Here is a 16,167-nt window from a genome sequence, read left to right on the forward strand (position 1 = left end):
TTTGTCTATGTAATCAGGTCAATGCTGTATGGTAAGTGCTGCCATCGGCCGTCGGACGTTGGACGTCGCGAGCACTACCTTCGTAGTGCTGCGCACATCCAATGGCCGACGCGACCCCGCCCGTTTTGCAGTAGTGCCGCACTGCCGCGAAATCGCAGCCCCGGCAAGGGGGTTAAAAATCCTTTCACTGTCAGTGAAGCTGGAGGTGAGAAAGCTGTTTGGTCTGACTAGAGAGCTCTCTAGTTTCTGACCGGAAATGTTGTGATAACAGAATAAGAGAGTACAGAGAGACTACAGAAAGAGGCTTTCAGCATTTAGGCTAGAGGACAGGTCTAATAAAGGAATCCCACTCTTCGCTCACACAACAAAACTCCCTGACACAAATGCCTAATGCTTCATGAATGTCTACACTTTCACAAACTGGACCGAGGTTACTAAATCTTTCACATGCGTGGTAGTTATCTTTTGATTAGGATGATATGTGCTTATTAATATGAGTCATTTTCAATTAAAATTGAGAAGTTGTAATGTATATACCTATGTTTGCCTGGCCTATGGAAACGTGCTCTCACATAGGCTTCAGCTACATAATGAAACAGTTTCATTGTGTGTTTATATTTCTCATTGACACCACACTCAGAAAACATGTGCACAGTTTATTTTGTAACAACATGCTATTCGGGAAGAGCTCCAGACAGCGGCAGCCAGCTCAGGTAAGCGTGGTGGGGCAGAGCAGGGTACGGCAGGGGGGAAGCCGACAGACGACAATTTAGGTATTATTTATTTATTTAATTATACCTATGCAATTGTGTATTGACAACACCCCCTAGCACCCCGCCCCACCCCCGCACCGCCTTACCGCGTTTACCTGTGCCGGCGGCCGCTGGCTCCTGAGGAAGCCTTCAGAGACTTTCCAAGCCCCTCCCTGCTTGCACACTGTACTGCATTTATTCCTGAGACTTTTCATTGCAACCCCTTTCACTCTACTACTGACAACATTAGGTCAGAAGGTGGGATTCATAATGTCGTATATTGCTAGGATGGTGGTATTATATGATATTTTATAATGACGCAATGCGATTTGTTGCCGCTTCGATGCCTTTGCTCACCTGATGCTGAAAGTGTGATTCTATTTCTTTTAAGGATTTGCTATAAAAAACCCTGACCTTTGTGGGTGAACCGGATCTTTGGAGTCTCTCTCGGAGGTGCGGCCCATTTCTCTATATATGTAATGTACATTTTGAATTTAGTCTATTTTTCAGATGTTGCTTAATGCAGCCACAATTCAAGCTCTGAGAGCAACTGATTTCTATGTCTTCTGACAGATTTTTTTGTTTTGGCTGCTATAGTTTTTCCTTTGTCTAACTAAAATGTAATATAACTCCGGATTTTTCCATAACACATGCTAAGGAGCAGTGCCTTCTGGGACACGCACAAAGATGACTGTCTCCCTGAAGACTTTGTATATACCTCCATTGACACCTATAAATTGCACCTCTATTACTGCTCTTTTTCTTTCTAAAGGAACCTGTTGTGTGTCGATTTAGATACCGTATATAGATTTCCCTATTCATGCCCTTATATAGGTACAATTCCAATTGCCCTTATTTAGTCATAGAAATCCAGCCCTTATTTAGGCATTGCCCATGCTAACCAAATACAGGCATTGTCAACTACATCCGTCCATCCACGTCACAACGAGTTCTTGGAAAACCAGACTTTTAAGCCTTTAGGATTTCCCCTCGCTTGGATATCGATTTCTCCAAGAACTCATTTATTATGCATGAACATCTATTCCTTAGTGGTTCATTCATGACATTCCTCTACCCGACTTTTACATCAATACTGGCATTCCCAAACACCTTCAAGGTATAAATATGCCTTCACTTACCATGGCAAGCCACGGTACGGCAAGTTCGGAAGGAGATCGAGCCCTCGCCTAACGCACTGACCAGACGCTGTCATCTTCCTCGCAGAGAATCCAGCTCCAGTGAATCTGACTCCCCTTGTGGGGTGTTAGATATCAAATCACGGAAGGAGATTCCAACCTCTCTCATTCTAAGGCAGACTAGAACCTAGAGAAATTTTTGGCAACTCTTAGCAATGCTAAAATATAGCTAGCTATACTTTAGAAAACGGCACTTACTTCATACCTTGTACTACACTTAGGTCAGGTACACTAGGGTAGAACTAATTAGAAGCACCAGATGAGCATTCACATTTTAGCCTGTGTTATTTATGTATGTATTTTTATGAATATATGTCATAGCTACAAACCATGCTATTGCAGTATTATTTTATCTTACTGCTAACGCTGTACGTATTATACTTCGCATTCTGTCTTTCGATTGTAGCAGTTCATATCTCTTGCATGCAAAATAAGGCTGTTCAATAAACCCTTTTTATTGAAACGCCCATCTCTCTATTTCTGTGCAACTCTGTAGAAACGAAGCATGCACGATTGACTGAGTGAAACTGTTATCTATTGTTTCCATGATTTTGAGACTGTTCCGATTCTGAGGGAAACAAAGCTGTCAGGTTTATGCGGTTGTCAGAAACGAATCCCTTCTTATTTATTCGAGAAGTTTCTAGTGACCTCTGAGTTTGCTGGCACACACAAGTAATTACGTTTAATGTACTCAATAGTGACATACTGACCTTAGTCCTATGTCAAATCTATAGTTTACATTATTCCAATGCGCAGAGCCTATCAGGGATATGAGAACTACACTACAAACCCTCCACACATCCCCCACTATCAGACACCTGGAACGTCAGGCTCATCGCCCATCTCTGTGCGTGCTAAGCCAGGCTCCTCCCATCGCGTTCATCTGTTGACCATGCCAAAACAGACCACAATCGAGATCATTATATAGCAATTCCATTTAATGGTAAGTTTATTATTGCTCATTTATACTAATTTATTCCCAGGACCTTTAGCACTCTTGGGAAATGATTTTGTGTGTCATGTCCCTGCACCAAGGGATATGAATTTGTAATGCTTTTATCCCTGTATGTCTTCATTTATGATGATTTGGAGTGGAAGATGGCATTTTGTTTTCTTGATGGAAAAAGTTCATAGTTCTCCTCTACACGGCTCTGGCTCTAATTATGTCAGGTGAAACAACTTGTACCCCCTAGCACCCCGCCCCACCCCCGCACCGCCTTACCGCGTTTACCTGTGCCGGCGGCCGCTGGCTCCTGAGGAAGCCTTCAGAGACTTTCCAAGCCCCTCCCTGCTTGCACACTGTACTGCATTTATTCCTGAGACTTTTCATTGCAACCCCTTTCACTCTACTACTGACAACATTAGGTCAGAAGGTGGGATTCATAATGTCGTATATTGCTAGGATGGTGGTATTATATGATATTTTATAATGACGCAATGCGATTTGTTGCCGCTTCGATGCCTTTGCTCACCTGATGCTGAAAGTGTGATTCTATTTCTTTTAAGGATTTGCTATAAAAAACCCTGACCTTTGTGGGTGAACCGGATCTTTGGAGTCTCTCTCGGAGGTGCGGCCCATTTCTCTATATATGTAATGTACATTTTGAATTTAGTCTATTTTTCAGATGTTGCTTAATGCAGCCACAATTCAAGCTCTGAGAGCAACTGATTTCTATGTCTTCTGACAGATTTTTTTGTTTTGGCTGCTATAGTTTTTCCTTTGTCTAACTAAAATGTAATATAACTCCGGATTTTTCCATAACACATGCTAAGGAGCAGTGCCTTCTGGGACACGCACAAAGATGACTGTCTCCCTGAAGACTTTGTATATACCTCCATTGACACCTATAAATTGCACCTCTATTACTGCTCTTTTTCTTTCTAAAGGAACCTGTTGTGTGTCGATTTAGATACCGTATATAGATTTCCCTATTCATGCCCTTATATAGGTACAATTCCAATTGCCCTTATTTAGTCATAGAAATCCAGCCCTTATTTAGGCATTGCCCATGCTAACCAAATACAGGCATTGTCAACTACATCCGTCCATCCACGTCACAACGAGTTCTTGGAAAACCAGACTTTTAAGCCTTTAGGATTTCCCCTCGCTTGGATATCGATTTCTCCAAGAACTCATTTATTATGCATGAACATCTATTCCTTAGTGGTTCATTCATGACATTCCTCTACCCGACTTTTACATCAATACTGGCATTCCCAAACACCTTCAAGGTATAAATATGCCTTCACTTACCATGGCAAGCCACGGTACGGCAAGTTCGGAAGGAGATCGAGCCCTCGCCTAACGCACTGACCAGACGCTGTCATCTTCCTCGCAGAGAATCCAGCTCCAGTGAATCTGACTCCCCTTGTGGGGTGTTAGATATCAAATCACGGAAGGAGATTCCAACCTCTCTCATTCTAAGGCAGACTAGAACCTAGAGAAATTTTTGGCAACTCTTAGCAATGCTAAAATATAGCTAGCTATACTTTAGAAAACGGCACTTACTTCATACCTTGTACTACACTTAGGTCAGGTACACTAGGGTAGAACTAATTAGAAGCACCAGATGAGCATTCACATTTTAGCCTGTGTTATTTATGTATGTATTTTTATGAATATATGTCATAGCTACAAACCATGCTATTGCAGTATTATTTTATCTTACTGCTAACGCTGTACGTATTATACTTCGCATTCTGTCTTTCGATTGTAGCAGTTCATATCTCTTGCATGCAAAATAAGGCTGTTCAATAAACCCTTTTTATTGAAACGCCCATCTCTCTATTTCTGTGCAACTCTGTAGAAACGAAGCATGCACGATTGACTGAGTGAAACTGTTATCTATTGTTTCCATGATTTTGAGACTGTTCCGATTCTGAGGGAAACAAAGCTGTCAGGTTTATGCGGTTGTCAGAAACGAATCCCTTCTTATTTATTCGAGAAGTTTCTAGTGACCTCTGAGTTTGCTGGCACACACAAGTAATTACGTTTAATGTACTCAATAGTGACATACTGACCTTAGTCCTATGTCAAATCTATAGTTTACATTATTCCAATGCGCAGAGCCTATCAGGGATATGAGAACTACACTACAAACCCTCCACACATCCCCCACTATCAGACACCTGGAACGTCAGGCTCATCGCCCATCTCTGTGCGTGCTAAGCCAGGCTCCTCCCATCGCGTTCATCTGTTGACCATGCCAAAACAGACCACAATCGAGATCATTATATAGCAATTCCATTTAATGGTAAGTTTATTATTGCTCATTTATACTAATTTATTCCCAGGACCTTTAGCACTCTTGGGAAATGATTTTGTGTGTCATGTCCCTGCACCAAGGGATATGAATTTGTAATGCTTTTATCCCTGTATGTCTTCATTTATGATGATTTGGAGTGGAAGATGGCATTTTGTTTTCTTGATGGAAAAAGTTCATAGTTCTCCTCTACACGGCTCTGGCTCTAATTATGTCAGGTGAAACAACTTGTACTTCATTTATCATCGCTTTATAAATACCTACACAAGCTCACTTGAAGAACTCACTCTTGGTCATTTTGGTATCAAACTATTGCTGTAACCGTCACTGTAATTCTCCAGATTGTGTTGGACATTAATGCTGTGATCATGAAGTGCTGTGGTTTTTCTCCTCATCCTCGTTCTCTTTCCTGTGTGTATTTAGAGTACTAATTAATTGGAATATCATTTACTCATACTAAATTTAATTTTTTATCCATGACCTAAAAATCCAATTGTTTATAAGTCAGTAGATGTCGCTCTACAATGTTTTATATGGAGTTTCAGTTAGCTATTGTGCACCTCTTTGTGCAGCCATCCAGTCCAAATGGTTTTCTTCTGGAGCAAAACCAAAAAGGCTCAAGAGTGATTCCTCATCTCGTTCTGCTTCAGATAAGAATCTTAGGGGCCCGTCAGGATCACGGGCGGATCACCACCGCCCGTATGGCGTGGCGATCTGCCCGTGATCCTACCCCGCCCGCCACCCAATCCCCCCCGCCATATTACTATGGCGGGGGACTGCGGTGGACAGAAAGACCGTCCGCCACTTTTCCGCCCGGTCAAGGAGTTGACCGGGCGGAAAAGGGTTTAATATGGTGGCGGTGTCTGTCAGACACCGCCATCCATATTATAATGCAGACGGGGACATGCCTTTCCGTGGCGGCGTAGAAGTCATGCGGTGTTAGACATTGGAGGTCCGTTGCGGGCCCCCAGGGACTCTGGGGGGTGGGGGTGCACATGGGTGGTACCTATGGTACCTCCCAGCAGTTCCATGCGCAACATGGCAGGCACCGCACGGCGCCTGCCATGTTGTGCATGGTGATGCCCAACATGCCTTCCTGGCATTGTGGCTGGCGGTGCTGAGTATACCATCCGCCAAAATGACAGGAATGCTGGATGCGCCCTCATCCTAATTGTCCCCAAGGGACCCCTGCCCTTATGGCGGGCGGTCCCGTTTACCGATAGGGTGTCGGGCGGGTAAAGTCCGCCAGTGATACCAATGGGGCACTAGTCTCACCAAGAGAATGCATGAAGTTAATTAAGAATGCAAATCTAACAATAGACTGAAAATAGATAGCTTGCTATGAAGAAAGGGTTAATGTGCAACAGCAGGACACTGATTGGCAAGATGTGCCTGAAAGAATTATGAAACTGGGGCAAGAAATATGATTGCTATAAAAGCATACATATGATTTAGAATACAGAAATAGATGCACCCACCTATGATTCTGTGGTGTGCCAGAGGAAGCTGAGGAAGACGACCTCTTAGCTGTAGTAAGGAAACTTAATAAACATCCGCTGGTCTGTAAGGAGCTCATTTTCCCTTGTAGAGTCATATTGTTGTTTTTGGAACAGACTGACCTGCTAAATATGCTCAAAGCCACTAAAGTTAAAATAAAGTTTGTCTAGTCACAATATTTTTTATCTCCCAGGATTTAGAGAATGGCAGTAGAAAGGAATTCCTACCTTTGACAGCCATGCTTAAGCAAAGAAACAAGGTATGGCATATTAGATCCATGCTTCTGCCAAATAATTCATAATGGGTCTACTAGAGGTTCTGAAGATCTGGATCAACTAAGAGTCTAGGTTAGAGCTTGGTAGAGAGGGTCCTCTATCTCAAATGTGACTGAGTACTCTCTCCTCAAAACTGACAATGTCCTCCTTTCATTTAAAGTCAGGCAAGCCTCACCTATTCTGCTGAAATTAAAAATGCCGCCAATTGCTGCATACATGTGAACTTTCTGGAATAAATTAAAGAGTTTAATCTGGGTCTGTTTTTAAATCTGAAATACTTTAAGTGAAAATACTTGTTTTAAACCTTGAACTTTTGCAGTATAAGTTCAGGTTCTATTGTAAATATAAAAGTTTTAAATGACGTAATTTAGAAAATTCATGAAAGGGGCTGATCACATTCATAAGGCCACCGGGGGCTTTAGCCATTAGCATTCTATTGTACGCATAAAGCAGAAGAAATATATAATAAAAGTCCAACCTTGGAGCGTCCTGTCTACGATCTCTTTAAAACTCTCATCAAGTTCATTGTTGTAAAGGTTGGAAAGTCTGGGGTCCAGGACACAACTCTGTGTAACACCGTTGATTAGACCAAAACTGTCTATGCGCCCACGCCAGAGCCATATTTCACTTTAGAGATTGAAGTAGATCTGTTTAACCCCTTGTGTGCTATTGACGAGCTGAGCTCGTCACAGCCGTTGGAACGTTTACACGCTGGGATAATTTCCCCGCTGTGCTGAACGTTCCAAAACTGCTGTGGTTGTGACGAGCTCAGCTCGTAACGAGGGCAGGTCCGCTGTGCCTCATGACGAGCCGAGCTCGTCACCAGCACGGCGGCACCACGTGCGCCCCCCCTACACAGGAGGGGAGAAACACCCCGCAGCCAAGGGGTTAAAAAAATCTATTATTGCCAAGTGTACCCCAAAGTTTAAAAAATAAACCAGTCTGGCTATATATACTCTGTCAAATGCTGAGGTAAGATCTATGAAGCCCAGCTGCAAATGTCATCAAGCGTCCGAGGCATTGCCCACTCAGTGCTAAGCCCAATTTTAGGTCGAGCATAGACAGCGTATGCTGTCGCTTAGCAACCTGTTGTAGATGGTTTGTGGAGTTTAAACTCCTCCCAGTTCTGCCCTTTGCATTTAATTTGTCTCTGTCAGTGTCCTTTACAAATCCTTGCTTGCTAATGGTCAGTTCTGCCTTTTTTTCCCTCCTTTTTCTCTTCCGTTCCTCCCAGGCAGCAGAAACTAACTACAGTATCATTACTCTATGGTTGTTGATCTGCTATTTGGGGCACTATTTTCTTTGTTTCCTGCTCTGTTACTGTGTGCCTGTGGTTGCATGTTAAAGCTGCATTTGTCACTCCCATTGGCCTATTTGTAGACTGCATGTTTTTCTCACTTGTGTCCCACAAATTATTGGAGTGCGAAGTTCCCGAGCTTCAAAGTCAGCTGCTCTAGCCATAATTATTTTTTTTGCAATGTTTGATGTTGACGTAAATTGGGCTTTTTTTTGGTAGGACATTGGTTTGAGCTTCCTTTGGGGGGGGTTGGGCTTGTTTTACTCTGCCTTTAATAACGACACTATGCTGATCTTCCCCCAAAACATGCCAGCTCCAGCAGTGCATGTGTGAGTTGCATTTATTATTTATTTCTGATTTGTTTGTGTGTTTCTTTTATGATTTCCCTGTGTCCATCAGGCTGTAGGATTTTGTATAAAGGATGGCATTGAAACCTGTACTATGAAATTCTAATAGGTATGTATACACGTGTCTTACAAAAAAACGAGGTAAAAAAACACAGTATTTTAATTGGTTCCTGCTCATGTTGCTGTTTTGTCTATGGCGCCCGATTTAGGGCCGCCTTATCTGTCAGCATGGCGTGCTCAGGCCACACTCACCTCTGTGGCAGAGCAGGGTTTCACCCAACCCTCTACATCCCAACACAAAGCCATCTAGAGTAGATGGCAACCCAAGCCAATACACAGTCCCTTCTTCAGTGTGCAGGTATGTAAGCTGTGCGGCCAAACTGCAGTTATGTTATGTTAAGGTGTTTTCTATAGCACAAACAGCTGCCCCAGCAAGAGGGCGTCCTGGCGCTGAAAGAAAGACTGACAAACCACAGGGCAACACCAGCTAGTTAGTGGGGAAAAGAAGAACCTTAATGGCCTTCCTGAATTACAGGTAGTTATTAAGACCCCGAATTAACACCTTCCATGCTCAGGACGCGCTCATCTCGTCATGAGACACGGTGCTCGTGAGCTCATGACGAGCCGAGCTCGTCATGAGCCGTGGAACGCTCACACGCGGGGATAATTCACCTGCAGTACTGAACGTTCCACGGAAACGGATGTGGCTGTGACAAGCTGAGCTCGTCATGAGCACGGGGGCGCTGTGCACGCCCCCCGCCCACCAGCACAGCAGGAGAATTACCCCCGCTGCGACGGGGTTAAGCAGTCGAATGCTCTTCCGCTTTTCCAAAGCTTTTATTATTCTGCTGCTCTTTTACATCATTACCTTGAGCTGGAACATCGCAGTGTACATGTTGCTGACCAGCAAACAAGGCTGGCGTAAGATGGCCATAAGTTAACCCCGCACTGCAAGAACAGAGACAAGATGTGCTGTGTCTGGCTACCAAAGAAGACAAAAGGCCGAAGACATAAATAGCTGCTGTCGTAGTGTTGCCGGCTCTTGCTCCAAACACTCCTTTGCTTCAGCTTTCGAAGACCATTCTTTTCGACCCGTGTTGGTCAAAATAGTTGCTGATTTGAGAAAATCACATTATTTGGCGATTGTGAATCAAGATTGCTGATGTGTCCATGGCTTGTATATCTTGTCAAGTTTTAGTGCCACCTGCACATAAGTGCTGGGGCCAGGGCGACCGACTCTGGAATCTGGGGATCACGGTTCGATCCTCAGCGCCGGCGGCAGGTTAGCCCAGCACCATGTGACTCTGGGCAATAGCTGGCGCCGCGGCCAGGGCGACTGACGCTGGAATCTGGTGATCACGGTTCTATCCCCGGCACCGTTGGCAGGTTAGCCCAGCACCATGTGACTCTGGGCAATAGCTTGCTTAATCTTCCCAACGGCCCCAGTGCCTAGAGACCCTTACGGGTGATTGTGCGCTTTACAAGTGTGGATTACTATCATTATTATTATTATTATTATTATTATTATTATTATTATTATTCACCCACCAATCCCTAGACACCCCCCCTCCCCTCGGGTTCCTGCAGTGTGGCGCTGTGTATTGTGTACCATTAAATGGGTAATGTCTGTACTCCGTGGCCATAGACATGTTGTTAATTGGCACACAAGTACACACAACATAATCACTTATGTACAGTTCTTGGAACTGCAGATGTGTGGCATGAGACGTTTTTGCTGTGGCAAAACTTTGAACCTTTCTAGCGCCATCCCAACCTTTTCTTGGTTGGCACTAGGGTAAATAGAGCAAAACTACGCCTGCAAGTGGCAACGCTTTTTTATTTTTATTATTTGTGTCTTAATTGCTTTTGTAGAAAGCTGCATCCTATTGATGGGGACTTTAAAGTTCTTGGAGCAGAGTGATCCACAAGGGGCAACAATTGCAAGGGTAGGGGGGGAGGGTCATGCAGGGTTAAGACCTAGGGGAATGGGCAAACTAGCAGTATTTTGCCACCTGCTGCTTGATCGGTTACATCTACTGGCAAGAACAGCAGCAATCTTTGCATTATTTAATTGGTCGCTTCCAGTGATTCAATTCAACTCCCCCTTTTTTTGACTTTGTCACTTTAAAAATTTCGGATATTGATTAATTAATTGCTTTCTAAATTGTGAATACATAAAGATATGTTTTTGTTTGTTTGTATTTAGTATGTATATCTTTTGAATTTTGTCACAGTCTGTATGTATCACGGTGGAATGTAAATATGTTTATGTAAGATAGGTGTATATAATTGTAAATATTATTGATTGTATATGTGTTCTTTTTCAAACTTAAATGAAGAAAAAAAATATATAAAATATAAAAAAAAATACATGGTATAAATAAAAATACCAGGACATACTTCAATTGGTTTTTGGTTAGTCTTAAAGAAATTCTTGCAATAACGAGTGGAGTAGGCAATTTTTGTTTTTGCTTGATGGGTTACAGCAGATTTATTATAACAGCCTTTCATGTGCCTTGTGTGGTGATTTGAGCCGCAAAATTCAAACCTTTCATATCTGAAAATATGTGTCACTTGCCAAAGCAATGGAATAATGCTCCTCCGTCGGCAAGGTCCACTGCACGTTGTTTGTGACAATGGCAAACTTGGCGTACCTTAATAAGGCGACGATCCAAAAATAAGAAGCCGGCAGTTAACGCCTTAACCGCGGCGGTTTTTCAGCCGCGGTGCGGGCTTTCTAAAGGGTGGGCGGGGCTGCGTCGGCCATTGTCCGACGGCAGCACTAGGGCGGTAGTGCTTCAGTCGGCCAATGGCGGACGGCAGCACGGAACGGGTTAAAAATAAAATATGTTGTAATTTTCGGGGGAATGAAGCTCACTCATGCTTTTTTGGAGGCAGATAACAAAGTCAGGAATTTGATAACCACTATGGAAAGGGGCATATGTCCTGCTTTAATTTCACTATGAAGCCTACCTATGTTCCCACACTTAACTCATTCATGAGCAGACGCGACAACTTGAGAGAGTGAATCCTGGGTCGTTCCATAGCTATGTTTTCTTCCTCTCTCATTTTCTCTGCTATGATGATCATTTTTTCTGCCTTCTGCCCCTCCTGTCTTTTCTTCTACCAGTTTGCTCTTTCTCTTGTCCCTGCCCCTACACTTTTCTCATAAGTAGGTGTCTTTCAGAGGATTTCTGCTCTACAACCTCTTGGAGGAGTAGTGTGGCTCACTGGTTAGAGGCGGCAGGCCTGAGAGCAGAAGTCAGCCCGGGACCAGGGTTCAATTCCCGACGCGGCAGGGTCGTGGACCTTGGTCAGCGGACTCGATAATTCTCGCTTCGGTGCTTACTCTAATCAGGGGTTCCACTCGGCAACTCTGGGCATTAGCTTGCCTAATCTCCACAACGGCCCCACCAATTCCGGGGATGCCTGGCTTCACCTTGGGGACTCCCAGCAAGGGACCATCCCACAGGGAAAGCCAGGACGGGTTCCCCAGAGTTATACAGCGCCGGGACGCCCCGTTGCTGGGGCAGCTGTGCGCTTTACAAGTATACTACATTTACATTTACATTGGAGAAAGCCCTGCCTTCAATGTCGGCTACAATACCTCAACCAGTCTCAGTACCCCAAATGAGGGGGCTCCCATGCAGAATGTGGTGAGGGGGGGCTCATGATTTTCCAATTTATCACAGATTTCCATAGCCCTTGGTCTGAATGGAGCCCTTGCTGCTGAACACACACTGCAGGAGCCGGTGTTGCACCCCTGCCTACACTTGAAATTTCCACCTGGAAGGAGATAGTGAAAACTATCTTTGACCTAAGAGCCTTAGACTAGTATCTCCTACCTTGCAGCCTTAAAAGAAGTTGTCCCCATTTAACTGGGGTCTGCAAGTGTGAAGGTTGAGCCACTGCTGCCAGCTCACTTTTCTGAAAGAAACACAAATCTCTGAAAGGTTTGCCACTGTTAAATGAGACGGCTGTGTTGGTGTCAGCCTGCAGAGCCTCGTGCGCATTGCCATCCATCGTTACATTTGTATTGAGGCGCGCATGGCTGTGGCTTATAACCTGTGCTGGTCCAGCCGAGCCCGCACGGAGAGAAGGGAGCCTGTACCATCAACCGCATAACTACAGGTCAAATTGCACAGCTCATGTGGGGTTGGTTCATTGAGCCATATGTATCAAGGTACCCATTCGCGATTCTGAAATAGCGATTTTTTAGAAATCGCTATTTCAGAATCGCAAATTGGGATGTATGTAGAAATTCACACTTTTTTTGCGAATTCTTAGTATTCCTTAATTGTGATTCGCAAATTGCGAATCACAATTAAGGAATACTTTCCCATTCATTTCCATGGGTCAGGAGGCCCATAGGAATGAATGGGAAGTTATTCTCAATTTGCGATTCGCATTTTGAGAATCGCAAATTGAGAATAATTTCACGGGTGCAGGGGTCTTCAAAGGACACCCTGTTGTGCCCCTGAAATGAACATGTGTGCACATGTGGCGCACATACATGCCCCAAGGGCATGTATGTGCGTCACGTGGCACTTTGAAAAATGCAAAAATGTGCATTTTTCAAGGAATTCGCAAATGACCACCAACTTGAAGTTGGTGGTTATTTGCGATTCCTTAAGGACAATTTGCATTTTTTTTTTGCTTCTTACATTGCATTTAAGGAATCGCAAAATTTGCAATTCCTTAAATGCAATTGCAAAATAAGGAATCGCAAATTTTGCACCAGATTTTCCTGAATACATACCATTTTGCAAATTCGCATTCGCAAACGCAATGCGAATTTGCTTGATACAAGTGTCTACCGTTTGCATCTCAGTAATACACTGTTAAACAGTACATGGGTCAACAAAGCACATTTGAATCAGTGTAGAGATTCTCGACTGGCAAATCCATGCATCTTTATGTAAGAACAGGTCCAGAGATTCCCACAGGCAAGCACTGAAATCAATAGACTGAGGGCAACGTGGATCTAACCTATCTATACACAGCCAGACAGATTTGATTTGAATGTATGATTTATGAAGTTCAAAAACACTAAAGCAATGCAGACGTAAGCTACACGGATTGTGAAGCAGTTTATACTGTAAAGGGAACATGTATAAAGTGAAAGTGAAAGCGACAAGCTCTCAGTTCCTTGCATTTATATGCCCGGCCAGCTCTGGTCAAGCGTGCAGAGGGGTGTTTTGGGCGATTTGCAGACAACATGCAATAAGATGATATTACTTGCCAATTTTTAACGCATTACAGGCTCCACAACAAACATTTGCAATTCAATAGGTATCACATTACAGAAATGTACTGCCAGTCTTGCTTCTTGTAAGCAAGTACTATAAGTACAAAGTGCGTGTTTATGCACTGCTTGCACATAAATTAAAGCCAATGGAGCATATGTATGAAGCCCATTTCCCGTTCGCAAACAGGCTGACTCTCAGAACGGGAAAAAGCCTTTTGGGATGTATCATTCGAAAAGGCCCTCGCAAAATAGGGATTCGCACAATTTGCGATTCCTTATTTTGTGAAAGCATTTAAGGAATCACATATTGCGAATCCTTAAATGCAATGTAAAAAGCACCCAAGTTGTGGGATTTCTCCTTAAGAAATCGCAAATTACCACCAACTTCAAGTTGGTGGTAATTTGTGATTTCTTTGAAAAATGCACTTTTTTGCACTTTTCAAATTGCCATGTGGCGTACATACATGCCCTGGGCATGTATGTGAGCCACATGTGCACACATGCACATTTCAGGGGTGCACCCTTGAAATTGCATTCTCAATTTGCGATTCTCTAATTGAGAATCGCAAAGTGAGAATGTCTTCCCATTCATTCATATGGCCTCTAGGCCCATAGGAATACATGGGGAGGTATTCCTTAATTGCGAATCACAATTTGCGAATCGCATTAAAGGAATATATAGGATTCCTACATACATAGCATACCTTAAACTGACTAACGGCGACCATGTTGCACATGACAAAGGGGCATATGTATGAAGCCCGTTTCCCGTTCGCAAACGGGCCGATTCTCAGAATCAGGCCGTTTGCGAACAAGAAAAAGCCTTTTGGGATGCATCATTCCAAAAAGCCCTCGCAAAATTTGCGATTCCTTATTTTTCAAACGCGTTTAAGGAATCGCATATTGCGATTCCTTGAATGCGATGTAAAAAGTTGTGCGATTTCTCCTTAAGAAATCGCAAATTACACACACTGACCCAGAGACAGAGACTTAGACACAGATACAAACACATACACACACTGACCCGGAGACAAAGGAGTAGACAAAATTACAAACACATACACACACTGACCCGGAGACAGAGGACTAGACACAGATACAAACACATACACACACTGACCCGGAGACAGAGGACTAGACACAGATACAAACACACACACACACTGACCCGGAGACGGAGGACTAGACACAGATACAAATACATACACACACTGACCCAGAGACAGAGGACTAGACACAGATACAAACACACACACACACTGACCCGGAGACAGAGGACTAGACACAGATACAAACACATACACACACTGACCCGGAGACAGAGGACTAGACACAGATACAAACACACACACACACTGACCCGGAGACAGAGGACTAGACACAGATACAAACACATACACACACTGACCCGGAGACAGAGGACTAGACACAGATGTAAATGTAAATGTATTTCGATTTATATAGCGCACGAATCACCCAGGGGTCTCAAGGCGCTTGCTTAGGGAACCCGTCCTGGTATTCCCCTGTGAGATACCCCCGCAGGGTATTCACAAGGTGAAAGCCAGGCATCCCGCCGCGAGGGGCCGTAGTGGAGATTAAGCAAGCTATTGCCCAGAGTCACAGAGAGTGACCCCGTGAGTCGAGTAGGCACCGGAGCGAGAATTGTCAAGTCCGTGGAATTTTTTTTAGACCGAGACCCGCCGAGGCGGGGAATCGAACCCTGGTCCACGGCTGATCTCAGCTTCCGGGTCTGCCGCCTCTAACCACTGAGCCACGCTTCTCCACAGATACAAACACATACACACACTGACCCAGAGACAGAGGACTAGACACAGATACAAACACATACACACACTGACCCAGAGACAGAGGACTAGACACAGATACAAACACATACACACACTGACCCAGAGACAGAGGACTAGACACAGATACAAACACATACACACACTGACCCGGAGACAGAGACTTAGACACAGATACAAACACATACACACACTGACCCGGAGACAAAGGAGTAGACAAAATTACAAACACATACACACACTGACCCGGAGACAGAGGACTAGACACAGATACAAACACATACACACACTGACCCGGAGACAGAGGACTAGACACAGATACAAACACACACACACACTGACCCGGAGACGGAGGACTAGACACAGATACAAACACACACACACACTGACCCGGAGACAGAGGACTAGACACAGATACAAACACACACACACACTGACCCGGAGACAGAGGACTAGACACAGATACAAACACACACACACACTGACC

The sequence above is a fragment of the Lissotriton helveticus genome, chromosome 2_2 (genome assembly GCF_964261635.1).
Source record: "Lissotriton helveticus chromosome 2_2, aLisHel1.1, whole genome shotgun sequence".
NCBI classification, from domain to species: domain Eukaryota; kingdom Metazoa; phylum Chordata; class Amphibia; order Caudata; family Salamandridae; genus Lissotriton; species Lissotriton helveticus.